This window comes from Balaenoptera borealis (assembly GCF_965194805.1).
Source record: "Balaenoptera borealis genome assembly, chromosome: X".
Taxonomy (NCBI): domain Eukaryota; kingdom Metazoa; phylum Chordata; class Mammalia; order Artiodactyla; family Balaenopteridae; genus Balaenoptera; species Balaenoptera borealis.
The window spans coordinates 69,819,895-69,831,815 of record NC_138881.1 but is presented as its reverse complement, the minus strand read 5'-3'; the positions used below and the strand labels follow the sequence as shown (position 1 = coordinate 69,831,815).

The 11,921-nt window shown below is 36.9% G+C and overlaps 1 long non-coding RNA gene across 1 annotated transcript in view; it reads left to right on the top strand.

Moving 5' to 3' along the window:
- Window positions 1-3,457: 3,457 nt before the first annotated feature.
- The window catches only part of LOC309620856, a 115,771-nt gene continuing 107,307 nt past the window's right edge, over window positions 3,458-11,921 (top strand). Inside the window, exon 1 of the long non-coding RNA XR_014239704.1 lies at window positions 3,458-4,875. This is a non-coding gene — a long non-coding RNA (uncharacterized lncRNA). The remainder of the gene's footprint in view (window positions 4,876-11,921) is intronic.

Sequence of the window (11,921 nt, the reverse complement as noted above, 5' to 3'; positions counted from 1 at the left end):
TAAAAATACTCTAGATGGGATCAATAGCAGAATAACTGAGGCAGAAGAACGGATAAGTGACCTGGAAGATAAAATGGTGGAAATAACTACTGCAGAGCAGGATAAAGAAAAAAGAATGAAAAGAACTGAGGACAGTCTCAGAGACCTCTGGGACAACATTAAACACACCAACATTCGAATTATAGGGGTCCCAGAAGAAGAAGAGAAAAAGGAAGGGACTGAGAAAATATTTGAAGAGATTATAGTTGAAAACTTCCCTAATATGGGAAAGGAAATATTTAATCAAGTCCAGGAAGCACAGAGAGTCCCATACAGGATAAACCCAAGGAGAAACACGCCAAGACACATATTAATCAAACTGTCAAAAATTAAATATAAAGAAAACATATTAAAAGCAGCAAGGGAAAAACAACAAATAACACACAAAGGAATCCCCATAAGGTTAACATCTGATCTTTCAGCAGAAATTCTGCAAGCCAGAAGGGAGTGGCAGGATATACTTAAAGTGATGAAGGAGAAAAACCTACAACCAAGATTACTCTACCCAGCAAGGATATCATTCAGATGTGATGGAGAAATTTAAACCTTTCCGGACAAGCAAAAGCTGAGAGAGTTCAGCACCACCAAACCAGCTTTACAACAAATGCTAAAGGAACTTCTCTAGGCAAGAAACACAAGAGAAGGAAAACACCTACAATAACAAACCCAAAACATTTAAGAAAATGGGAATAGGAACATACATATCGATAATTACCTTGAACGTAAATGGATTAAATGCTCCCACCAAAAGACACAGACTGGCTGAATGGATACAAAAACAAGACCCATATATATGCTGTCTACAAGAGACCCACTTCAGACCTAGAGACACATACAGACTGAAAGTGAGGGGATGGAAAAAGATATTCCATGCAAATGGAAATCAAAAGAAAGCTGGAGTAGCAATTCTCATATCAGACAAAATATACTTTAAAATAAAGAATATTATAAGAGACAAAGAAGGACACTATATAATGATCAAGGGATTGATCCAAGAGGAAGGTATAACAATTGTAAATATTTATGCACCCAACATAGGAGCACCTCAATACATAAGGCAAATACTAACAGCCATAAAAGGGGAAATCGACAGCAACACAATCATAGTAGGGGACTTTAACACCCCACTTTCACCAATGGACAGATCATCCAAAATGAAAATAAATAAGGAAACACAAGCTTTAAATGATACATTAAACAAGATGGACTTAATTGATATTTATAGGACATTCCACCCAAAAACAACAGAATACACATTTTTCTCAAGTGCACATGGAACATTTTCCAGGATAGATCATATCTTGGGTCACAAATCAAGCCTTGGTAAATTTAAGAAAATTGAAATCGTATCAAGTATCTTTTCCGACCACAACGCTCTGAGACTAGATATCAATTACAGGAAAAGATCTGTAAAAAATACAAACACATGGAGGCTACACAATACACTACTTAATAACGAAGTGATCACTGAAGAAATCAAAGGGGAAATCAAAAAATACCTAGAAACAAATGACAATGGAGATATGACGACCCAAAACCTATGGGACGCAGCAAAAGCAGTGCTAAGAGGGAAGTTTATAGCAATACAAGCCTACCTCAAGAAATAGGAAACATCTCGAATAAACAACCTAACCTTGCACCTAAAGCAATTAGAGAAAGAAGAACAAAAAAACCCCAAAGCTAGCAGAAGGAAAGAAATCATAAAGATCAGGTCAGAAATAAATGAAAAAGAAATGAAGGAAACAATAGCAAAAATCAATAAAACTAAAAGCTGGTTCTTTGAGAAGATAAACAAAATTGATAAACCATTAGCCAGACTCATCAAGAGAAAAAGGGAGAAGACTCAAATCAATAGAATTAGAAATGAAAAAGGAGAAGTAACCACTGACACTGCAGAAATACAAACGATCATGAGAGATTACTACAAGCAACTCTACGCCAATAAAATGGACAACCTGGAAGAAATGGACAGATTCTTAGAAATGCATAAACTGCCGAGACTGAACCAGGAAGAAATAGAAAATATGAACAGACCAATCACAAGCACTGAAATTGAAACTGTGATTAAAAACCTTCCAACAAACAAAAGCCCAGGACCAGATGGCTTCACAGGTGAGTTCTATCAATCATTTAGAGAAGAGCTAACACCTATCCTTCTCAAACTCTTCCAAAATATTGCAGAGGGAGGAACACTCCCAAACTCATTGTACGAGGCCACCATCACCCTGATACCAAAACCAGACAAAGATGTCACAAAGAAAGAAAACTACAGGCCAATATCACTGATGAACATAGATGCAAAAATCCTCAACAAAATACTAGCAAACAGAATCCAACAGCACATTAAAAGGATCATACACCATGATCAAGTGGGATTTATCCCAGGAATGCAAGGATTCTTCAATATACGCAAATCAATCAACGTGATACACCATATTAACAAATTGAAGGAGAAAAACCATATGATCATCTCAATAGATGCAGAGAAAGCTTTCGACAAAATTCAACACCCATTTATGATAAAAGCCCTGCAGAAAGTAGGCATAGAGGGAACTTTCCTCAACATAATAAAGGCCATATATGACAAACCCACAGCCAACATTGTCCTCAATGGTGAAAAACTGAAACCATTTCCACTAAGATCAGGAACAAGACAAGGTTGCCCACTCTCACCACTATTATTCCACATAGTTTTGGAAGTGTTAGCCCCAGCAATCAGAGAAGACAAAGAAATAAAAGGAATCCAAATCGGAAAAGAAGAAGAAAAGCTGTCACTGTTTGCAGATGACATGATACTATACGTAGAGAATCCTAAAGATGCTACCAGAAAACTCCTAGAGCTAATCAATGAATTTGGTAAAGTAGCAGGATACAAAATTAATGCACAGAAATCTCTTGCATTTCTATACACTAATGACGAAAAATCTGAAAGTGAAATTAAGAAAACACTCCCATTTACCATTGCAACAAAAAGAATAAAATATCTAGGAATAAATCTACCTAAGGAGACAAAAGACCTGTATGCAGAAAATTATAAGACACTGATGAAAGAAATTAAAGATGATACAAATAGATGGAAAGGTATACCATGTTCCTGGATTGGAAGAATCAACATCGTGAAAAAGACTCTACTACCCAAAGCAATCTACAGATTCAATGCAATCCCTATCAAACTACCACTGGCATTTTTCACAGAACTAGAACAAAAAATTTCACAATTTGTATGGAAACACAAAAGACCCCGAATAGCCAAAGCAATCTTGAGAACGAAAAATGGAGCTGAGGGAATCAGGCTCCCTGACTTCAGACTATATTACAAAGCTACAGTAATGAAGACAGTTTGGTACTGGCACAAAAACAGAAATATAGATCAATGGAACAGGAAAGAAAGCCCAGAGATAAACCCGCGCACATATGGTCACCTTATCTTTGATAAAGGAGGCAAGCATATACAGTGGAGAAAAGACAGCCTCTTCAATAAGTGGTGCTGGGAAAATTGGACAGATACATGTAAAAGTATGAAATTAGAACACTCCCTGACACCATGCACAAAAATAAACTCAAAATGGATTAAAGACCTAAGTGTAAGACCAGACACTATCAAACTCTTAGAGGAAAACATAGGCAGAACACTCTATGACATACATCACAGCAAGATTCTTTTTGACCCAGCTCCCAGAGAAATGGAAATAAGAACACAAATAAACAAATGGGACCTAATGAAACTTAAAAGCTTTTGCACAGCAAAGGAAACCATAAACAAGACCAAAAGACAACCATCAGAATGGGAGAAAATATTTGCAAATGAAGCAACTGACAAAGGATTAATCTCCAAGATTTACAAGCAGCTCATGCAGCTCAATAACAAAAAAACGAACAACCCAATCCAAAAATGGGCAGAAGACCTAAATAGACATTTCTCCAAAGAAGATGTACAGATGGCCTACAGACACATGAAAGAATGCTCAACATCATTAATCATTAGAGAAATGCAAATCAAAACTACAATGAGATATCATCTCACACCAGTCAGAATGGCCATCATCAAAAAATCTACAAACAATAAATGCTGGAGAGGGTGTGGAGGAAAGGGAACTCTCTTGCACTGTTGGTGGGAATGTAAATTGATACAGCCACTATGGAGAACAGTATGGAGGTTCCTTAAAAAACTACAAATAGAACTACCATACGACCCAGCAATCCCACTACTGGGCATATACCCTGAGAAAACCATAGTTCAAAAAGAGTCATGTACCAAAATGTTCATTGCAGCTCTATTTACAATAGCCAGGACATGGAAGCAACCTAAATGTCCATCGACAGATGAATGGATAAAGAAGATGTGGCACATATATACAATGGAATATTACTCAGCCATAAAAAGAAATGAAATGGAGTTATTTGTAATGAGGTGGATGGAGTTAGAGTCTGTCATACAGAGTGAAGTAAGTCAGAAAGAGAAAAACAAATACAGTATGCTAACACATATATACGGAATCTAAGGGAAAAAAAAAAAGGCCATGAAGTACCTAGTGGCAAGACGGGAATAAAGACACAGACCTAGTAGAGAATGGACTTGAGGATATGGGGAGGGGGTGGGGTGAGATGTGACAGGGTGAGAGAGTGTCATGGACATATATACACTACCAAATGTAAAATAGATAGCTAGTGGGAAGCAGCCGCATAGCACAGGGAGATCAGCTCGGTGCTTTGTGACCACCTAGAGGGGTGGGATAGGGAGGGTGGAAGGGAGACGCAAGAGGGAAGAGATATGGGAACATATTGTATATGTATAACTGATTAACTTTGTTATAAAGCAGAAGCTAACACACCATTGTAAGGCAATTATACTTCAATAAAGATGTTTAAAAAAAAATGATACATGCACCCCAACATTCATTGCTGCACTATTTACATTAGCCAGGACATGGAAGCAACCTAAATGTCCATCGATAGAGGAGTGGATAAGGAAAATGTGGTATATATACACAATGGAATATTACTCAGCCATAAAAAGAATGAAATAATAACATTTGCAGCAACATGGATGGACCTAGAGATCATCATACTGGGTGAAGTAAGTCAGTCAGAGAAATACAAATGTCATATATTATCACTTATATTTGGAATCTAAAAAAATGGTACAAATGAACTTGTTTACACAACAGAAATAGAGTCACAGAAGTAGAAAACAAACTTATGGTTTCCAGGGGAGGAAGCTGGGGAGGGAGATAAACTGGGAGATTGGGATTGACATATAAATACTACTATATATAAAATAGATACCTAATACGGACATACTGTATAGCACAGGGAACTCTTCTCAATACTCTCTAATGACCTATATGGGAAAAGAATATAAAAAAGAATGGCTATATCTGTATGTATAACTGATTCACTTTGCTGTACAGCAGAAACTAACACAACATTGTAAATCAACAATATGCCAATAAAATTTTTTAAAAACCTACCTAAAGAGGAAAAACCTGTACCCCGAAAACTACAAGACACTGTTGAAGATATCAAAGATGACACAAACAGATGGAAAGATATACCATGTTCTTGGATGGGAAGAATCAATGTTGTCAAAATGACTATTCTACCCAAGGCAATCTACAGATGCAATGCAATGCCTATCAAATTATCAATGGCGGGCTTCCCTGGTGCAGTGGTATATTTTGGAGATTAATCCCTTGATTTGTAAATATTTTCTCCTATTCTTGCCAATGCAGGGGACACGGGTTCGAGGCCTGGTCTGGGAAGATCCCACATGCCGCAGAGCAACTAAGCCCGTGAACCACAACTACTGAGCCTGCGCGTCTGGAGCCTGTGCTCTGCAACAAGAGAGGCCGCAATAGTGAGAGGCCCACACACCACAATGAAGAGTGGCCCCCACTAGCCACAACTAGAGAAAGCCCTCGCACAGAAACGAAGACCCAACACAGCCAAAAATAAATAAATTAATTAATTAATTAATTTAAAAAAAAAGAAAACTTAAAAAAGAAAATTATCAATGGCATTTTTTTAGCAGATCTAGAACAAAAAAATCTTAAAATTTGTATGGAAACACAAATGACCCTGAATAGCTATAACAATCTTGAGAAAGAAAAATGGAGCTCGAGGAATCAGGCTCCCTGACTTCAGACAGTAATATAAAGTTACAGTAATCAAAACAGTATGGTGCTGGCACAAAAACAGATGTATAGATCAATGGAACAGGATAAAAAGTCCAGAAGTAAACCCACACAGCTATGGTCAATTAAGCTATGACAAAGGAGGCAAGATTATACAATGGAGAAAAGACAGCCTCTTCAATAAGTGGTGCTGGGAAAACTGGACAGCTACATGTAAAAAAATGACATTAGAACATTCTCTAACACCATACACAAAAATAAACTCAAAATGGATTAAAGGTCTGAATGTTACACAGGTTACTATAAAACTCTTAGAAGGAAACATAGGCAGAACACTCTTTGATACAAATAGCAATATTTTTTTTGGCTCTACCTCCTAGTGTAATAAAAATAAAAACAAAAATAAACCGATGGGACCTAATTAAACTTCAAAGCTTTTGCATAGCAATGGAAATCATAAACAAAACAAAAAGTCAACCTATAGACTAGGAGAAAATATTTGCAAATGATGCAGCTGACAAGGGATTAATCTCTAAAATATACAAACAGCTCATGCAGCTCAATAATAAAAAAGACAAACAACCCAGTCAAAAAATAGATCTAAATAGACATTTCTTCAAGGTAGACATACAGATGGTCAAAAAGCACATGAAAAGATGCTTAACATCGCTAATTATTAGAGAAATGCAAATCAAAACTACAGTGAGTCAGAATGGTAACACCAGTCAGAATGGTCATATCAAAAAGTCTATAAAAAATAAATGCTGAAGATTGTGTGGAGAAATGGCAACCTTCCTACACTGTTGGTGAGACTGTAAATTGGTTCAGCCACTATGGAGAAGCAGTGTGGAGGTTCCTTTAAAAAGTAAGTGTAGAACTACCATATGATACAGCAACTCCACTCCTGGGGCACTGCAGCTGGAGAAAAGCACAATTGGAAAAGATACATGCACTCCAATGTCCTTTGCAGCACTATTTACAATAGCCAAGGCATGGAAACAACCTAAGTGTGCTTCAACAGATGAATGTATAAAGAAGATGTGGTATATATATATATGTGTGTGTGTGTGTGTGTGTGTGTGTGTGTGTGTGTGTGAAATGGAGAATTAGTCATAAAAAGAATGAAATAATGCCATTTGAAGCAACAGGATCGACCTGGAGATTATCACACTAAGTAAAGTCAGAGAAATACAAATATTATATAATTTCCCTTTATATGGAATCTAAAAAATAGTACAAATGAACTTATTTACAAAACAGAAAGAGACTCTCACAGACAAGGAAACAAACTTATGGTTCCCAAATGGGAGAAGGATAATTTAGGATGTGGGGATTAACCTATACACACTATTATATATAAATTAGATAATCAACAAGCTCCTCCTGCATGGCACAGGGAACTCTACTCAGTAATAACCTATATGGGAAAAGAATCTGAAAAAGAATAGATCTATGTATATGTGTAACTGGATCACTTTGCTGTACACCTGAAACTAACACATTATATACCAACTATACTCCAATATAAAATAAAAATTAAAAAAAGATTCATACATACAAAATTCTTCATGTAAGTGTCACTGTCTTTCAAATTTAGTTAATATATCATTTGCTTATATTTGGATTTGCAATATTAGGTTGTCCCAACACTACCTAAATGGCCTAATCACACCTCATTACTAACACAACCTACCTGATTCTTTAAAATGAAACATCTGAACCACTGAGGAGACATCAAAAATTTTAGAGCAGAATTGTAGGAAGATTCATTTGGATGATACAGTAAATTCATTATATCTCCAATTTCAGAGACTCTGTGGTATGTTACAGAAATCCAAAGTGGCCATGATATATCCCAGTGGTCCCCAAAGTTTTTGGCACCAGGGACCAGTTTTGTGGAAGACAATTTTTCCATGCACCTGGGGCGGCGGATGGTTTTGGGATGATTCAAGCACATTACATGTATTGTGCACTTTATTTCTATTATTATTACATTGTAATATATAATGAAATAATTATACAACTCACTATAATGCAGAATCAGTGGGAGCCCTGAGCTTGTTTTCACTTGCCACTCACTGAGAGGGGTTTGATATGAGTCTGCAAGCAATTGATTTATTATTGTCTCTGTGCAGTCAAACCTCTCTGCTAATGATAATCTGTATTTGAAGCCACTCACCAGCGCTAGCATCACCACTTCAGCTCCCCTTCATATCATCAGGTATTATATTCTCATAAGGAGCGCACAACCTAGATCCCTCGCATGCATAGTTCACATTAGGGTTCGTGCTCCTATGAGAATCTAATGCCGCCGCTGATTTGATAGGAGGTGGAGCTCAGGCGGTAATGCGAGTGATGGGGAGCGGCTGTAAATACAGATGAAGCTTCGCTTGCTCGCCAGCCACTCACCTCCTGCTGTGCATCTCCGTTCCTAACAGGCTACGGACACTGATCTGTAGCCCGGGGGTTGGGGACCCCTGATATAGCCTAGAGTGATAGGAAATTCCTTGACTTTGGCTTGTTTCACACGGTACCTGGTCCCCTCAAAAAGTGATGGATTTATTTTTGATGCATTCTCAAATATTAATTGACACAAAAATTTAGATTCCATAATTTTGGATATCATAAATACATTAATGCTCAAGTCTGTTCAGGTGGTATAATCCAAAAGTTATTTCCATGAAGGCAAATGAGACCTGTTATAGAAAACTGTTTTCTCCAGAGGAATCAATTTCTCAATTCTTCAATGTTTCTTTTGTTTGTTTGTTTTGTTTTTTAAATTTCTTTCTTTTGGCCACTTCCTGCTTCTGGAGTGAGTGGAATGAGTGCTGGCTCTGCTGCTATTCTCATTCATGGAAAGCACTCCATGGGCATTTGTTGCCCCCAGTACTGTGCAAGACTTAGTGTGTAGACTACTTGAAGTATTTGGCACAGTCCATCTTTGCAGAACTTACCGTCTAGTTGAAGAGATGAAACTAGCACAGCATGGCAATAAAGAGACCTGGGTTCTGGTTTCCCTTTGGCTTTCATCTGACACTGTGGCTTGCATTAGTATTGTGTGTGTGGTGTTTGCTCTTCAGGAAGCTTAACAGTAACCATACAGCACTTACAGCCAGGGCCAGCACAAAGCAGAAGAGAAAAAAAATCATTTCAACTTTCTTCTCTGTGACCTCTTCTTCCATTGGTGACCTTTTTTTCCCTTTACAGCTCAGGGTCTCACCTGTTACATATGGATAAAATAATAGTTAACTATTATTGACAATTTAGTACATGCCAGGAACTGTGCTAGTGCTTTACGTTTAACCCTCACAACAACTCTATGAGGTGTATTCCAACAGATATGCAAACTGAGACTCAAAGAGATTAAGTTATTTGACCAAGCTCACACAACCAGTAAGTGGATCTAAGATTCAAAGATGATCTGATTCTATAGCCCTAAGTTAAAACACTGCTCTTACCCAGTACACTACATTGGTTTTGTGTAGAAAATAACATCTGACTTTCATTAGTCACTTGTATTAGTTTTCTCTTGCTGCTGTAACAAATTACCACAACATTAGTGGTTTAAAACAATACAAATTTGTCACCTTATGGTTTTAGAGGTCATAATTCCAACATGGGCCTCATAGGAGGACTAAAATAAAGGTATTGGCAGGGCTGTATTCCTTTTTGGAGGCTCTCTAGGTGAACCCATTTCCTTGTTTTCTCTAGCTTCTGGAAGCCACCTGCATTCCTTGCCTTATCCTTCCTCCATCTTTAAAACTTGGAATGGCTGGTCAAGTCTTTCTTACATCACATCATCCTGACACTAAATTTTCTGCCTCCTTCTCCCCCATTAAGTGATCCTGTGATGACACTGAGCCCACCTGGATAATCTAGGATAATCTCCTTATTTTAAGGTCAGATGATTGGTAACCTTAATTTCATTTGCAACCTTAAATCCCTTTTGTCATGTAACATATTCACAGGCTCCTTGGATTAGGATGTGGATATCTTTGGGGGGACCGTTATTCTGCTTACCACATCACCTGTACACTGTTAGTTATGTCTATATTGTATTTCTTCAATTCACAATATTTTTTACCTTTTCTAAAACCACACAGAGAATATTTTCTCCCAAACATCTTCCTCCAATGTTACTTAGCTCAGGAATTAAAAATAATACAAGTACTAGTAGTATTAATAACCTTAAATGAAATTTATTAAGTTTCTACTATGGGTCATATATTCTTTTGAATACTTTACATGCATTTTGACACTTGAGTCTCACAACTCTTTTATTGTTATTGCTATTAATTATAATTTTACTATGGATTTTCCCTGAATAAATATTGTAACAGCCTCCAGTCCTTTTCTGCACTACTTATTTTAAACCAAGCTGTGAGCTCAGATTAATGTACTTTCTGTAAACAATGAGATCTAGCCTAGTTTCTTGTTATAGCCATTAAGCATGGTCATGTTGCTAGCCAGCAAGGGCTAGGAAATGACTTGTGTCATCTTAGGGAATATAAAGAAGAGAAACTAATAATATGAAAGAAATAAGAATACCCTGGCTTGGAAAAGGCAGAATGAATCTTTAATTACATAATCTTCAGGTAATTTCAAATGGGAAAAGAACAATTCCACTATGTCCAATGATAAAAAGTAAAGCAGGTTGTGTACCATTTCATTCAAACTTCAACATGTTATGGTTACCTCCTCTCTTTCCAGTAGGTGTCATGTCTTCATTATTTTTGTAATTAATGGTATTATTCTTGAAGAAGAGTCTCTGAAGATGGAAATAGAGGGGTGTACAAGTTGATGCTGTGGTAAAGTAATTCAAAATATATTATTCACGTTTCAAAGGATGCTGGAAACCAGATATATGCTACGAGAAAATTACATATATGACTTTTTGAATCTTCAGCTGAGAAACGCCATAAGCTAACATTTGACCAGCTCACTGCTTTAGCATAAGACTGGGAACCTCATGAAAGCTGGGAACATATCTTAGAAAGTCAGTGTGTATGGTGATTAAGTTAATAGACCCTGGGGCCACATTGCCTCAGTTTGAATTCTAGCTCTGGCATGTACTGGGTATAAGATCAGAAGCATGTTATTTAACCTTATCTATGAAATGGGGGTTATAATAATTACATCTTCCTTAAAGATTTTTGTGAGGTTTAAATGAGTTAATATATGCAAATCACTTAAAACAACACCATCTGTCAATGGGCATTTAGGTTGCTTCCATGTCTTGTCTATAGTAAACTGCTCTGCAGTGAACATTGGGGTGCATGTATTCTTTCTAACCAAGTTTTTCTCTAGATATATGTCCAAGACTGGGATTGCTGGATCGTATGGTAGCTCTATTTTTAGTTTTTTAAGTAACCTCAATACTGTTCTCCATAGTGGCTGTACCAATTTACTTTCTCACCAATAGTGTAGGAGAGTTCCCTTTTCTCCACACCCTCTCCAGCATTTATTATTTGTAGAATTTTTATGACGGACATTATGACCAGTGTGAAATGATATCTCATTGTAGTTTTGATTTGCATTTTTCTAATAATTAGTGATGTTGAGCATCTTTTCATGTGTTTGTTGGTCATCTGTATGTCTTCTTTGGTGAAATGTCTATTTAGGTCTTCTGTGCATTTTTTGATTGGGTTGTTTGTTTTTATGGTATTGAGACACACGAGCTGTTTGTAAGTTTTGAAGACTAATCCTTTGTCTGTTGTATCGTTTCCAAATATTTTCTCCCATTCTGTG